Below are 13,419 nucleotides of genomic sequence, written 5' to 3'. Positions count from 1 at the left end.
ATTAAGTGTTCATGCTTACAGGGCTCAGAATTGGTGTCTAAACCCTTGGAATGACGAGAATAGTGTTTCTGTTTACAATTAAATAGGATTGGCTTTGGCGTTTTTTTGTGTGAATCAGTTAAAATGGTGAGGATTCCAATCAATACTTCTAAGCAAACTGTCTAATTCTGGTAAAACTGTTACAATACACAATGTTAGTTACCAGAAATGATTAAGAACGTGTGAGAAACACCTCAAGTACACGTAAATATATTCTTACTACATTGACTATCTTATTCAATCACGGAGGTTTCCGGCGGAAAGCTGAAATGACAAAAATACTTGTAACATTTACAACTCTGGGTACTTCCGGTGGCGTTTTCACGGGACTGTGCTTTGAAATATTAAGAGTTCATGCTTACAGATCTCAGAATTGGTGTCTAAAGCCTTGGAATGACGAGAATAGTGTTTCTGTTTACAATTAAGGAGGATTGGCTTTGGCGTTTTTTTGTGTGAATCAGTTAAAATGGTGAGGATTCCGGTAAATAATTCTAAGCAAACTGTCTAATTGTGGTAAAACTGTTAAAATACACAATGATAGTTCCCAGAAATGATGAAGAACGTTTAAGAAACACCTCAAGTACACGTAAATAGATTCTTACTACATTTACTGTCGTATTCAAACACGGAGGTTTCCGTGGAAAGCTGTGAAATGACGAAAATCCTGGTAATATTTACAACTCCGGGTACTTCCGGTGGCGTTTTCACGGGACTGTGCTTTGAAATATTAAGAGTTCATGCTTACAGGGCTCAGAATTGGTGTCTAAACCCTTGGAATGACGAGAATAGTGTTTCTGTTTACAATTAAAGAGGATTGGCTTTGGCGTTTTTTTGTGTGAATCAGTTAAAATGGTGAGGATTCCAATCAATACTTCTAAGCAAACTGTCTAATTGTGGTAAAACTGTTAAAATACACAATGATAGTTCCCAGAAATGATTAAGAACGTGTAAGAAACACCTCAAGTACACGTAAATAGATTCTTACTACATTTACTGTCGTATTCAATCACGGAGGTTTCCAGTGAAAGCTGTGAAATGTCGAAAATACTTGTAAAATTTACAACTCCGGGTACTTCCGGTGGCGTTTTTACGGAACTGTGCTTTCAAATATTAAGAGTTCATGCGTACAAAGCTCAGAATAGGTGTCCAAATCCTTCGAATGACGAGAATATTGTTTCTGTTTACAATTAAGGAGGATTGGCTTTGGCGTTTTTTTGTGTGAATCAGTTAAAATGGTGACGATTCCGGTAAATACTTCTAAGCAAACTGTCTAATTCTGGTAAAACTGTTACAATACACAATGTTAGTTACCAGAAATGATTAAGAACGTGTGAGAAACACCTCAAGTACACGTAAATATATTCTTACTACATTTACTATCATATTCAATCACGGAGGTTTCCAGAGGAAAGCTGTGAAATGACAAAAATACTTGTAACATTTACAACTCTGGGTACTTCCGGTGGCGTTTTCACGGGACTGTGCTTTGAAATATTAAGAGTTCATGCTTACAGGGCTCAGAATTGGTGTCAAAAGCCTTGGAATGACGAGAATAGTGTTTCTCTTTACAATTAAGGAAGATTGGCTTTGACGTTTTTTTGTGTGAATCAGTTAGAATGGTGACGATTCCAGTAAATACTTCTAAACAAACTGACTAATTGTGGTAAAACTGTTAAAATACACAATGATAGTTCCCAGAAATGATTAATAACGTGTAAGAAACACCTCAAGTACACGTAAATAGTTTCTTACTACATTTACCGTCCTATTCAATCACGGAGGTTTCCAGTGGAAAGCTGTGAAATGACGAAAATAATGGTAATATTTACAACTCCGGGTACTTCCGGTGGCGTTTTCACGGGACTGTGCTTTGAAATATTAAGAGTTCATGCTTACAGAGATCAGAATTGGTGTCTAAAGCCTTCAAATGACGAGAATAGTGTTTCTGTTTACAATTAAGGAGGATTGGCTTTGGCGTTTTTTTGTGTGAATCAGTTAAAATGGTGCCGATTCCGGTAAATAATCCTAAGCAAACTGTCTAATTGTGGTAAAACTGTTAAAATACACAATGATAGTTCCCAGAAATGATTAAGAACGTGTAAGAAACACCTCAAGTACACGTAAATAGATTCTTACTACATTTACTGTCGTATTCACTGACGGAGGTTTCCAGTGGAAAGCTTTGAAATGACGTAAATACTGGTAATATTTACAACTCCGGGTACTTCCGGTGGCGTTTTTACGGGACTGTGCTTTCAAATATTAAGAGTTCATGCGTACAAAGCTCAGAATATGTGTCTAAAGCCTTCAAATGACGAGAATATTGTTTCTGTTTACAATTAAGGAGGATTGGCTTTGGCGTTTTTTTGTGTGAATCAGTTAAAATGGTGACGATTCCGGTAAATACTTCTAAGCAAACTGTCTAATTGTGGTAAAACTGTTAAAATACATAATGATAATTCCCAGAAATGATTAAGAACGTGTAAGAAACACCTCAAGTACACGTAAATAGATTCTTACTACATTTACTGTCGTATTCAATCACGGAGGTTTCCGTGGAAAGCTGTGAAATGACGAAAATCCTGGTAATATGTACAACTCCGGGTACTTCCGGTGGCGTTTACACGGGACTGTGCTTTGAAATATTAAGAGTTCATGCTTACAGAGATCAGAATTGGTGTCTAAAGCCTTGAAATGACGAGAATATTGTTTCTGTTTACAATTAAGGAGGATTGGCTTTGGCGTTTTTTTGTGTGAATCAGTTAAAATGGTGACGATTCCGGTAAATAATTCTAAGCAAACTGTCTAATTCTGGTAAAACTGTTAAAATACACAATGATAGTTCCCAGAAATCATTAAGAACGTGTAAGAAACACCTCAAGTACACGTAAATAGATTCTTACTACATTTACTGTCGTATTCAATGACGGAGGTTTTCAGTGGAAAGCTGTAAAATGATGAATATACTTGTAACATTTACAACTCTGGGTACTTCCAGTGGCGTTTTCACGGGACTGTGCTTTGAAATATTAAGAGTTCATGCTTACAGGGCTCAGAATTGGTGTCTAAACCCTTGGAATGACGAGAATAGTGTTTCTGTTTACAATTAAAGAGGATTGGCTTTGGCGTTTTTTTGTGTGAATCAGTTAAAATGGTGAGGATTCCAATCAATACTCCTAAGCAAACTGTCTAATTGTGGTAAAACTGTTAAAATACACAATGATAGTTCCCAGAAATGATTAATAACGTGTAAGAAACACCTCAAGTACACGTAAATAGATTCTTACTACATTTACTGTCGTATTCAGTGACGGAGGTTTCCAGTGGAAAGCTGTGAAATGATGAATATACTTGTAACATTTACAACTCTGGGTACTTCCAGTGGCGTTTTCACGGGACTGTGCTTTGAAATATTAAGAGTTCATGCTTACAGATCTCAGAATTGGTGTCTAAAGCCTTGGAATGACGAGAATAGTGTTTCTGTTTACAATTAAGGAGGATTGGCTTTGGCGTTTTTTTGTGTGAATCAGTTAAAATGGTGAGGATTCCGGTAAATAATTCTAAGCAAACTGTCTAATTGTGGTAAAACTGTTAAAATACACAATGATAGTTCCCAGAAATGATGAAGAACGTTTAAGAAACACCTCAAGTACACGTAAATAGATTCTTACTACATTTACTGTCGTATTCAAACACGGAGGTTTCCGTGGAAAGCTGTGAAATGACGAAAATCCTGGTAATATTTACAACTCCGGGTACTTCCGGTGGCGTTTTCAAAGGACTGTGCTTTGAAATATTAAGAGTTCATGCTTACAGGGCTCAGAATTGGTGTCTAAAGCCTTGGAATGACGAGAATAGTGTTTCTGTTTACAATTAAAGAGGATTGGCTTCGGCGTTTTTTTGTGTGAATCAGTTAAAATGGTGAGGATTCCAATCAATACTTCTAAGCAAACTGTCTAATTGTGGTAAAACTGTTAAAATACACAATGATAGTTCCCAGAAATGATTAAGAACGTGTAAGAAACACCTCAAGTACACGTAAATAGATTCTTACTACATTTACTGTCGTATTCAATCACGGAGGTTTCCAGTGAAAGCTGTGAAATGTCGAAAATACTTGTAAAATTTACAACTCCGGGTACTTCCGGTGGCGTTTTTACGGAACTGTGCTTTGAAATATTAAGAGTTCATGCTTACAGATCTCAGAATTGGTGTCTAAAGCCTTGGAATGACGAGAATAGTGTTTCTGTTTACAATTAAGGAGGATTGGCTTTGGCGTTTTTTTGTGTGAATCAGTTAAAATGGTGACGATTCCGGTAAATACTTCTAAGCAAACTGTCTAATTCTGGTAAAACTGTTACAATACACAATGTTAGTTACCAGAAATGATTAAGAACGTGTGAGAAACACCTCAAGTACACGTAAATATATTCTTACTACATTTACTATCATATTCAATCACGGAGGTTTCCAGAGGAAAGCTGTGAAATGACAAAAATACTTGTAACATTTACAACTCTGGGTACTTCCGGTGGCGTTTTCACGGGACTGTGCTTTGAAATATTAAGAGTTCATGCTTACAGGGCTCAGAATTGGTGTCAAAAGCCTTGGAATGACGAGAATAATGTTTCTGTTTACAATTAAGGAGGATTGGCTTTGTCGTTTTTTTGTGTGAATCAGTTAAAATGGTGAGGATTCCGGTAAATAATTCTAAGCAAACTGTCTAATTCTGGTAAAACTGTTAAAATACACAATGATAGTTCCCAGAAATCATTAAGAACGTGTAAAAAACACCTCAAGTACACGTAAATAGATTCTTTCTACATTTACCGTCCTATTCAATCACGGAGGTTTCCAGTGGAAAGCTGTGAAATGACAAAAATACTTGTAACATTTACAACTCTGGGTACTTCCAGTGGCGTTTTCATGGGACTGTGCTTTGAAATATTAAGAGTTCATGCTTACAGATCACAGAATTGGTGTCTAAAGCCTTGGAATGATGAGAATAGTGTTTCTATTTCCAATTAAGGAAGATTGGCTTTGGCGTTTTTTTGTGTGAATCAGTTAAAATGGTGACGATTCCAGTAAATACTTCTAAGCAAACTGTCTAATTGTGGTAAAACTGTTAAAATACATAACGATAGTTCCCAGAAATGATTAAGAACGTGTAAGAAACACCTCAAGTACACGTAAATAGATTCTTACTACATTTCCTGTCCTATTCAATCACGGAGGTTTCCGTGGAAAGCTGTGAAATGACGAAAATCCTGGTAATATTTACAACTCCGGGTACTTCCGGTGGCGTTTTCACGGGACTGTGCGTTGAAATATTAAGAGTTCATGCTTACAGAGATCAGAATTGGTGTCTAAAGCCTTGAAATGACGAGAATCTTGTTTCTGTTTACAATTAAGAAGGATTGGCTTTGGCGTTTTTTTGTGTGAATCAGTTAAAATGGTGACGATTCCGGTAAATAATTCTAAGTAAACTGTCTAATTCTGGTAAAACTGTTAAAATACACAATGATAGTTCCCAGAAATCATTAAGAACGTTTAAGAAACACCTCAAGTACACGTAAATAGATTCTTACTACATTTACTGTCGTATTCAAACACGGAGGTTTCCGTGGAAAGCTGTGAAATGACGAAAATCCTGGTAATATTTACAACTCCGGGTACTTCCGGTGGCGTTTTCACGGGACTGTGCTTTGAAATATTAAGAGTTCATGCTTACAGGGCTCAGAATTGGTGTCTAAACCCTTGGAATGACGAGAATAGTGTTTCTGTTTACAATTAAAGAGGATTGGCTTTGGCGTTTTTTTGTGTGAATCAGTTAAAATGGTGAGGATTCCAATCAATACTTCTAAGCAAACTGTCTAATTGTGGTAAAACTGTTAAAATACACAATGATAGTTCCCAGAAATGATTAAGAACGTGTAAGAAACACCTCAAGTACACGTAAATAGATTCTTACTACATTTACTGTCGTATTCAATCACGGAGGTTTCCAGTGAAAGCTGTGAAATGTCGAAAATACTTGTAAAATTTACAACTCCGGGTACTTCCGGTGGCGTTTTTACGGAACTGTGCTTTGAAATATTAAGAGTTCATGCTTACAGATCTCAGAATTGGTGTCTAAAGCCTTGGAATGACGAGAATAGTGTTTCTGTTTACAATTAAGGAAGATTGGCTTTGACGTTTTTTTGTGTGAATCAGTTAGAATGGTGACGATTCCAGTAAATACTTCTAAACAAACTGACTAATTGTGGTAAAACTGTTAAAATACACAATGATAGTTCCCAGAAATGATTAATAACGTGTAAGAAACACCTCAAGTACACGTAAATAGTTTCTTACTACATTTACCGTCCTATTCAATCACGGAGGTTTCCAGTGGAAAGCTGTGAAATGACGAAAATAATGGTAATATTTACAACTCCGGGTACTTCCGGTGGCGTTTTCACGGGACTGGGCTTTGAAATATTAAGAGTTCATGCTTACAGAGATCAGAATTGGTGTCTAAAGCCTTCCAATGACGAGAATAGTGTTTCTGTTTACAATTAAGGAGGATTGGCTTTGGCGTTTTTTTGTGTGAATCAGTTAAAATGGTGCCGATTCCGGTAAATAATCCTAAGCAAACTGTCTAATTGTGGTAAAACTGTTAAAATACACAATGATAGTTCCCAGAAATGATTAAGAACGTGTAAGAAACACCTCAAGTACACGTAAATAGATTCTTACTACATTTACTGTCGTATTCACTGACGGAGGTTTCCAGTGGAAAGCTTTGAAATGACGTAAATACTGGTAATATTTACAACTCCGGGTACTTCCGGTGGCGTTTTTACGGGACTGTGCTTTCAAATATTAAGAGTTCATGCGTACAAAGCTCAGAATATGTGTCTAAAGCCTTCAAATGACGAGAATATTGTTTCTGTTTACAATTAAGGAGGATTGGCTTTGGCGTTTTTTTGTGTGAATCAGTTAAAATGGTGACGATTCCGGTAAATACTTCTAAGCAAACTGTCTAATTGTGGTAAAACTGTTAAAATACATAATGATAATTCCCAGAAATGATTAAGAACGTGTAAGAAACACCTCAAGTACACGTAAATAGATTCTTACTACATTTACTGTCGTATTCAATCACGGAGGTTTCCGTGGAAAGCTGTGAAATGACGAAAATCCTGGTAATATGTACAACTCCGGGTACTTCCGGTGGCGTTTACACGGGACTGTGCTTTGAAATATTAAGAGTTCATGCTTACAGAGATCAGAATTGGTGTCTAAAGCCTTGAAATGACGAGAATATTGTTTCTGTTTACAATTAAGGAGGATTGGCTTTGGCGTTTTTTTGTGTGAATCAGTTAAAATGGTGACGATTCCGGTAAATAATTCTAAGCAAACTGTCTAATTCTGGTAAAACTGTTAAAATACACAATGATAGTTCCCAGAAATCATTAAGAACGTGTAAGAAACACCTCAAGTACACGTAAATAGATTCTTACTACATTTACTGTCGTATTCAATGACGGAGGTTTTCAGTGGAAAGCTGTAAAATGATGAATATACTTGTAACATTTACAACTCTGGGTACTTCCAGTGGCGTTTTCACGGGACTGTGCTTTGAAATATTAAGAGTTCATGCTTACAGGGCTCAGAATTGGTGTCTAAACCCTTGGAATGACGAGAATAGTGTTTCTGTTTACAATTAAAGAGGATTGGCTTTGGCGTTTTTTTGTGTGAATCAGTTAAAATGGTGAGGATTCCAATCAATACTCCTAAGCAAACTGTCTAATTGTGGTAAAACTGTTAAAATACACAATGATAGTTCCCAGAAATGATTAATAACGTGTAAGAAACACCTCAAGTACACGTAAATAGATTCTTACTACATTTACTGTCGTATTCAGTGACGGAGGTTTCCAGTGGAAAGCTGTGAAATGATGAATATACTTGTAACATTTACAACTCTGGGTACTTCCAGTGGCGTTTTCACGGGACTGTGCTTTGAAATATTAAGAGTTCATGCTTACAGATCTCAGAATTGGTGTCTAAAGCCTTGGAATGACGAGAATAGTGTTTCTGTTTACAATTAAGGAGGATTGGCTTTGGCGTTTTTTTGTGTGAATCAGTTAAAATGGTGAGGATTCCGGTAAATAATTCTAAGCAAACTGTCTAATTGTGGTAAAACTGTTAAAATACACAATGATAGTTCCCAGAAATGATGAAGAACGTTTAAGAAACACCTCAAGTACACGTAAATAGATTCTTACTACATTTACTGTCGTATTCAAACACGGAGGTTTCCGTGGAAAGCTGTGAAATGACGAAAATCCTGGTAATATTTACAACTCCGGGTACTTCCGGTGGCGTTTTCAAAGGACTGTGCTTTGAAATATTAAGAGTTCATGCTTACAGGGCTCAGAATTGGTGTCTAAAGCCTTGGAATGACGAGAATAGTGTTTCTGTTTACAATTAAAGAGGATTGGCTTCGGCGTTTTTTTGTGTGAATCAGTTAAAATGGTGAGGATTCCAATCAATACTTCTAAGCAAACTGTCTAATTGTGGTAAAACTGTTAAAATACACAATGATAGTTCCCAGAAATGATTAAGAACGTGTAAGAAACACCTCAAGTACACGTAAATAGATTCTTACTACATTTACTGTCGTATTCAATCACGGAGGTTTCCAGTGAAAGCTGTGAAATGTCGAAAATACTTGTAAAATTTACAACTCCGGGTACTTCCGGTGGCGTTTTTACGGAACTGTGCTTTGAAATATTAAGAGTTCATGCTTACAGATCTCAGAATTGGTGTCTAAAGCCTTGGAATGACGAGAATAGTGTTTCTGTTTACAATTAAGGAAGATTGGCTTTGGCGTTTTTTTGTGTGAATCAGTTAGAATGGTGACGATTCCAGTAAATACTTCTAAACAAACTGACTAATTGTGGTAAAACTGTTAAAATACATAATGATAGTTCCCAGAAATGATTAATAACGTGTAAGAAACACCTCAAGTACACGTAAATAGATTCTTACTACATTTACCGTCCTATTCAATCACGGAGGTTTCCAGTGGAAAGCTGTGAAATGACGAAAATAATGGTAATATTTACAACTCCGGGTACTTCCGGTGGCGTTTTCACGGGACTGTGCTTTGAAATATTAAGAGTTCATGCTTACAGAGATCAGAATTGGTGTCTAAAGCCTTGAAATGACGAGAATAGTGTTTCTGTTTACAATTAAGGAGGATTGGCTTTGGCGTTTTTTTGTGTGAATCAGTTAAAATGGTGCCGATTCCGGTAAATAATTCTAAGCAAACTGTCTAATTGTGGTAAAACTGTTAAAATACACAATGATAGTTCCCAGAAATGATTAAGAACGTGTAAGAAACACCTCAAGTACACGTAAATAGATTCTTACTACATTTACTGTCGTATTCAATGACGGAGGTTTCCAGTGGAAAGGTTTGAAATGAGGTAAATACTGGTAATATTTACAACTCCGGGTACTTCCGGTGGCGTTTTTACGGGACTGTGCTTTCAAATATTAAGAGTTCATGCTTACAGATCTCAGAATTGGTGTCTAAACCCTTGGAATGACGAGAATAGTGTTTCTGTTTACAATTAAGGAAGATTGGCTTTGGCTTTTTTTTGTGTGAATCAGTTAAAATGGTGACGATTCCAGTAAATACTTCTAAGCAAACTGTCTAATTGTGGTAAAACTGTTAAAATACATAATCATAGTTCCCAGAAATGATTAAGAACGTGTAAGAAACACCTCAAGTACACGTAAATAGATTCTTACTACATTTACTGTCGTATTCAATCACGGAGGTTTCCGTGGAAAGCTGTGAAATGACGAAAATCCTGGTAATATGTACAACTCCGGGTACTTCCGGTGGCGTTTTCACGGGACTGTGCTTTGAAATATTAAGAGTTCATGCTTACAGAGATCAGAATTGGTGTCTAAAGCCTTGAAATGACGAGAATAGTGTTTCTGTTTACAATTAAGGAGGATTGGCTTTGGCGTTTTTTTGTGTGAATCAGTTAAAATGGTGCCGATTCCGGTAAATAATTCTAAGCAAACTGTCTAATTGTGGTAAAACTGTTAAAATACACATTGATAGTTCCCAGAAATCATTAAGAACGTGTAAGAAACACCTCAAGTACACGTAAATAGATTCTTACTACATTTACTGTCGTATTCAATGACGGAGGTTTCCAGTGGAGAGCTGTGAAATGATGAATATACTTGTAACATTTACAACTCTGGGTACTTCCAGTGGCGTTTTCACGGGACTGTGCTTTGAAATATTAAGAGTTCATGCTTACAGGGCTCAGAATTGGTGTCTAAACCCTTGGAATGACGAGAATAGTGTTTCTGTTTACAATTAAAGAGGATTGGCTTTGGCATTTTTTTGTGTGAATCAGTTAAAATGGTGAGGATTCCAATCAATACTTCTAAGCAAACTGTCTAATTGTGGTAAAACTGTTAAAATACACAATGATAGTTCCCAGAAATGATTAATAACGTGTAAGAAACACCTCAAGTACACGTAAATAGATTCTTACTACATTTATCGTCCTATTGAATCACGGAATTTTCCAGTGGAAAGCTGTGAAATGACGAAAATAATGGTAATATTTACAACTCCGGATATTTCCGTTGGCGTTTTCACGGGACTGTGCTTTGAAATATTAAGTGTTCATGCTTACAAAGCTCAAAATAGGTGTCTAAAGCCTTCGAATGACGAGAATATTGTTTCTGTTTACAATTAAATAGGATTGGCTTTGGCGTTTTTTTGTGTGAATCAGTTAAAATGGTGACGATTCCAGTAAATACTTCTAAGCAAACTGTCTAATTGTGGTAAAACTGTTAAAATACATAATGATAGTTCCCAGAAATGATTAAGAACGTGTAAGAAACACCTCAAGTACACGTAAATAGATTCTTACTACATTTACTGTCGTATTCAATCACGGAGGTTTCCGTGGAAAGCTGTGAAATGACGAAAATCCTGGTAATATGTACAACTCCGGGTACTTCCGGTGGCGTTTTCACGGGACTGTGCTTTGAAATATTAAGAGTTCATGCTTACAGAGATCAGAATTGGTGTCTAAAGCCTTGGAATGACGTGAATAGTGTTTGTGTTTACAATTAAGGAAGATTGGCTTTGGCGTTTTTTTGTATGAATCAGTTAAAATGGTGACGATTCCAGTAAATACTTCTAAACAAACTGACTAATTGTGGTAAAACTGTTAAAATACACAATGATAGTTCTCAGAAATGATTAATAACGTGTAAGAAACACCTCAAGTACACGTAAATAGATTCTTACTACATTTACCGTCCTATTCAATCACGGAGGTTTCCAGTGGAAAGCTGTGAAATGACGAAAATCCTGGTAATATGTACAACTCCGGGTACTTCCGGTGGCGTTTTCACGGGACTGTGCTTTGAAATATTAAGAGTTTATGCTTACAGATCTCAGAATTGGTGTCTAAAGCCTTGGAATGACGAGAAAAGTGTTTCTGTTTACAATTAAGGAGGATTGGCTTTGGCGTTTTTTTGTGTGAATCAGTTAAAATGGTGACGATTCCAGTTAATACTTCTAAGCAAACTGTCTAATTGTGGTAAAACTGTTAAAATACACAATGATAGTTCCCAAAAATGATTAATAACGTGCAAAAAACACCTCAAGTACACGTAAATAGATTCTTACTACATTTACCGTCCTATTCAATCACGGAGGTTTCCAGTGGAAAGCTGTGAAATGACGAAAACACTGGTAATATTTACAACTCCGGGTACTTCCGGTGGCGTTTTCACGGGACTGTGCTTTCAAATATTAAGAGTTCATGCTTACAGAGCTCAGAATTGGTGTCTAAAGCCTTCGAATGACGAGAATAGTGTTTCTGTTTACAATTAAGGAGGATTGGCTTTGCCGTTTTTTTGTGTGAATCAGTTAAAATGGTGAGGATTCCGGTAAATAATTCTAAGCAAACTGTCTAATTGTGGTAAAACTGTTAAAATACACAATGATAGTTCCCAGAAATGATTTAGAACGTGTAAGAAACACCTCAAGACACGTAAATAGATTCTTACTACATTTACTGTCGTATTCAATGACGGAGGTTTCCAGTGGAAAGCTGTGAAATGACGTAAACACTGGTAATATTTACACCTCCGGGTACTTCCGGTGGCGTTTTCACGGGACTGTGCTTTCAAATATTAAGAGTTCATGCGTACAAAGCTCAGAATACGTGTCTAAAGCCTTCGAATGACGAGAATATTGTTTCTGTTTACAATTAAGGAGGATTGGCTTTGGCGTTTTTTTGTTTGAATCAGTTAAAATGGTGACGATTCCAGTAAATACTTCTAAACAAACTGTCTAATTGTGGTAAAACTGTTAAAATACACAATGATAGTTCCCAGAAATGATTAATAACGTGTAAGAAACACCTCAAGTACACGTAAATAGATTCTTACTACATTTACCGTCCTATTCAATCACGGAGGTTTCCAGTGGAAAGCTGTGAAATGACGAAAATAATGGTAATATTTACAACTCCGGGTACTTCCGGTGGCGTTTTCACGGGACTGTGCTTTGAAATATTAAGAGTTCATGCTTACAGAGATCAGAATTGGTGTATAAAGCCTTGAAATGACGAGAATAGTGTTTCTGTTTACAATTAAGGAGGATTGGCTTTGGCGTTTTTTTGTGTGAATCAGTTAAAATGGTGCCGATTCCGGTAAATAATTGTAAGCAAACTGTCTAATTGTGGTAAAACTGTTAAAATACACATTGATAGTTCCCAGAAATCATTAAGAACGTGTAAGAAACACCTCAAGTACACGTAAATAGATTCTTACTACATTTACTGTCGTATTCAATGACGGAGGTTTCCAGTGGAGAGGTGAAATGATGAATATACTTGTAACATTTACAACTCTGGGTACTTCCAGTGGCGTTTTCACGGGACTGTGCTTTGAAATATTAAGAGTTCATGCTTACAGGGCTCAGAATTGGTGTCTAAACCCTTGGAATGACGAGAATAGTGTTTCTGTTTACAATTAAAGAGGATTGGTTTTGGCTTTTTTTTGTGTGAATCAGTTAAAATGGTGAGGATTCCAATCAATACTTCTAAGCAAACTGTCTAATTGTGGTAAAACTGTTAAAATACACAATGATAGTTCCCAGAAATGATTAACAACGTGTAAGAAACACCTCAAGTACACGTAAATAGATTCTTACTACATTTACCGTCCTATTCAATCACGGAGTTTTCCAGTGGAAAGCTGTGAAATGACGAAAATAATGGTAATATTTACAACTCCGGATACTTCCGGTGGCGTTTTCACGGGACTGTGCTTTGA

The sequence above is a fragment of the Myotis daubentonii genome, chromosome 10 (genome assembly GCF_963259705.1).
Source record: "Myotis daubentonii chromosome 10, mMyoDau2.1, whole genome shotgun sequence".
Lineage (NCBI taxonomy): Eukaryota > Metazoa > Chordata > Mammalia > Chiroptera > Vespertilionidae > Myotis > Myotis daubentonii.
This window is presented reverse-complemented; position numbering follows the sequence as displayed.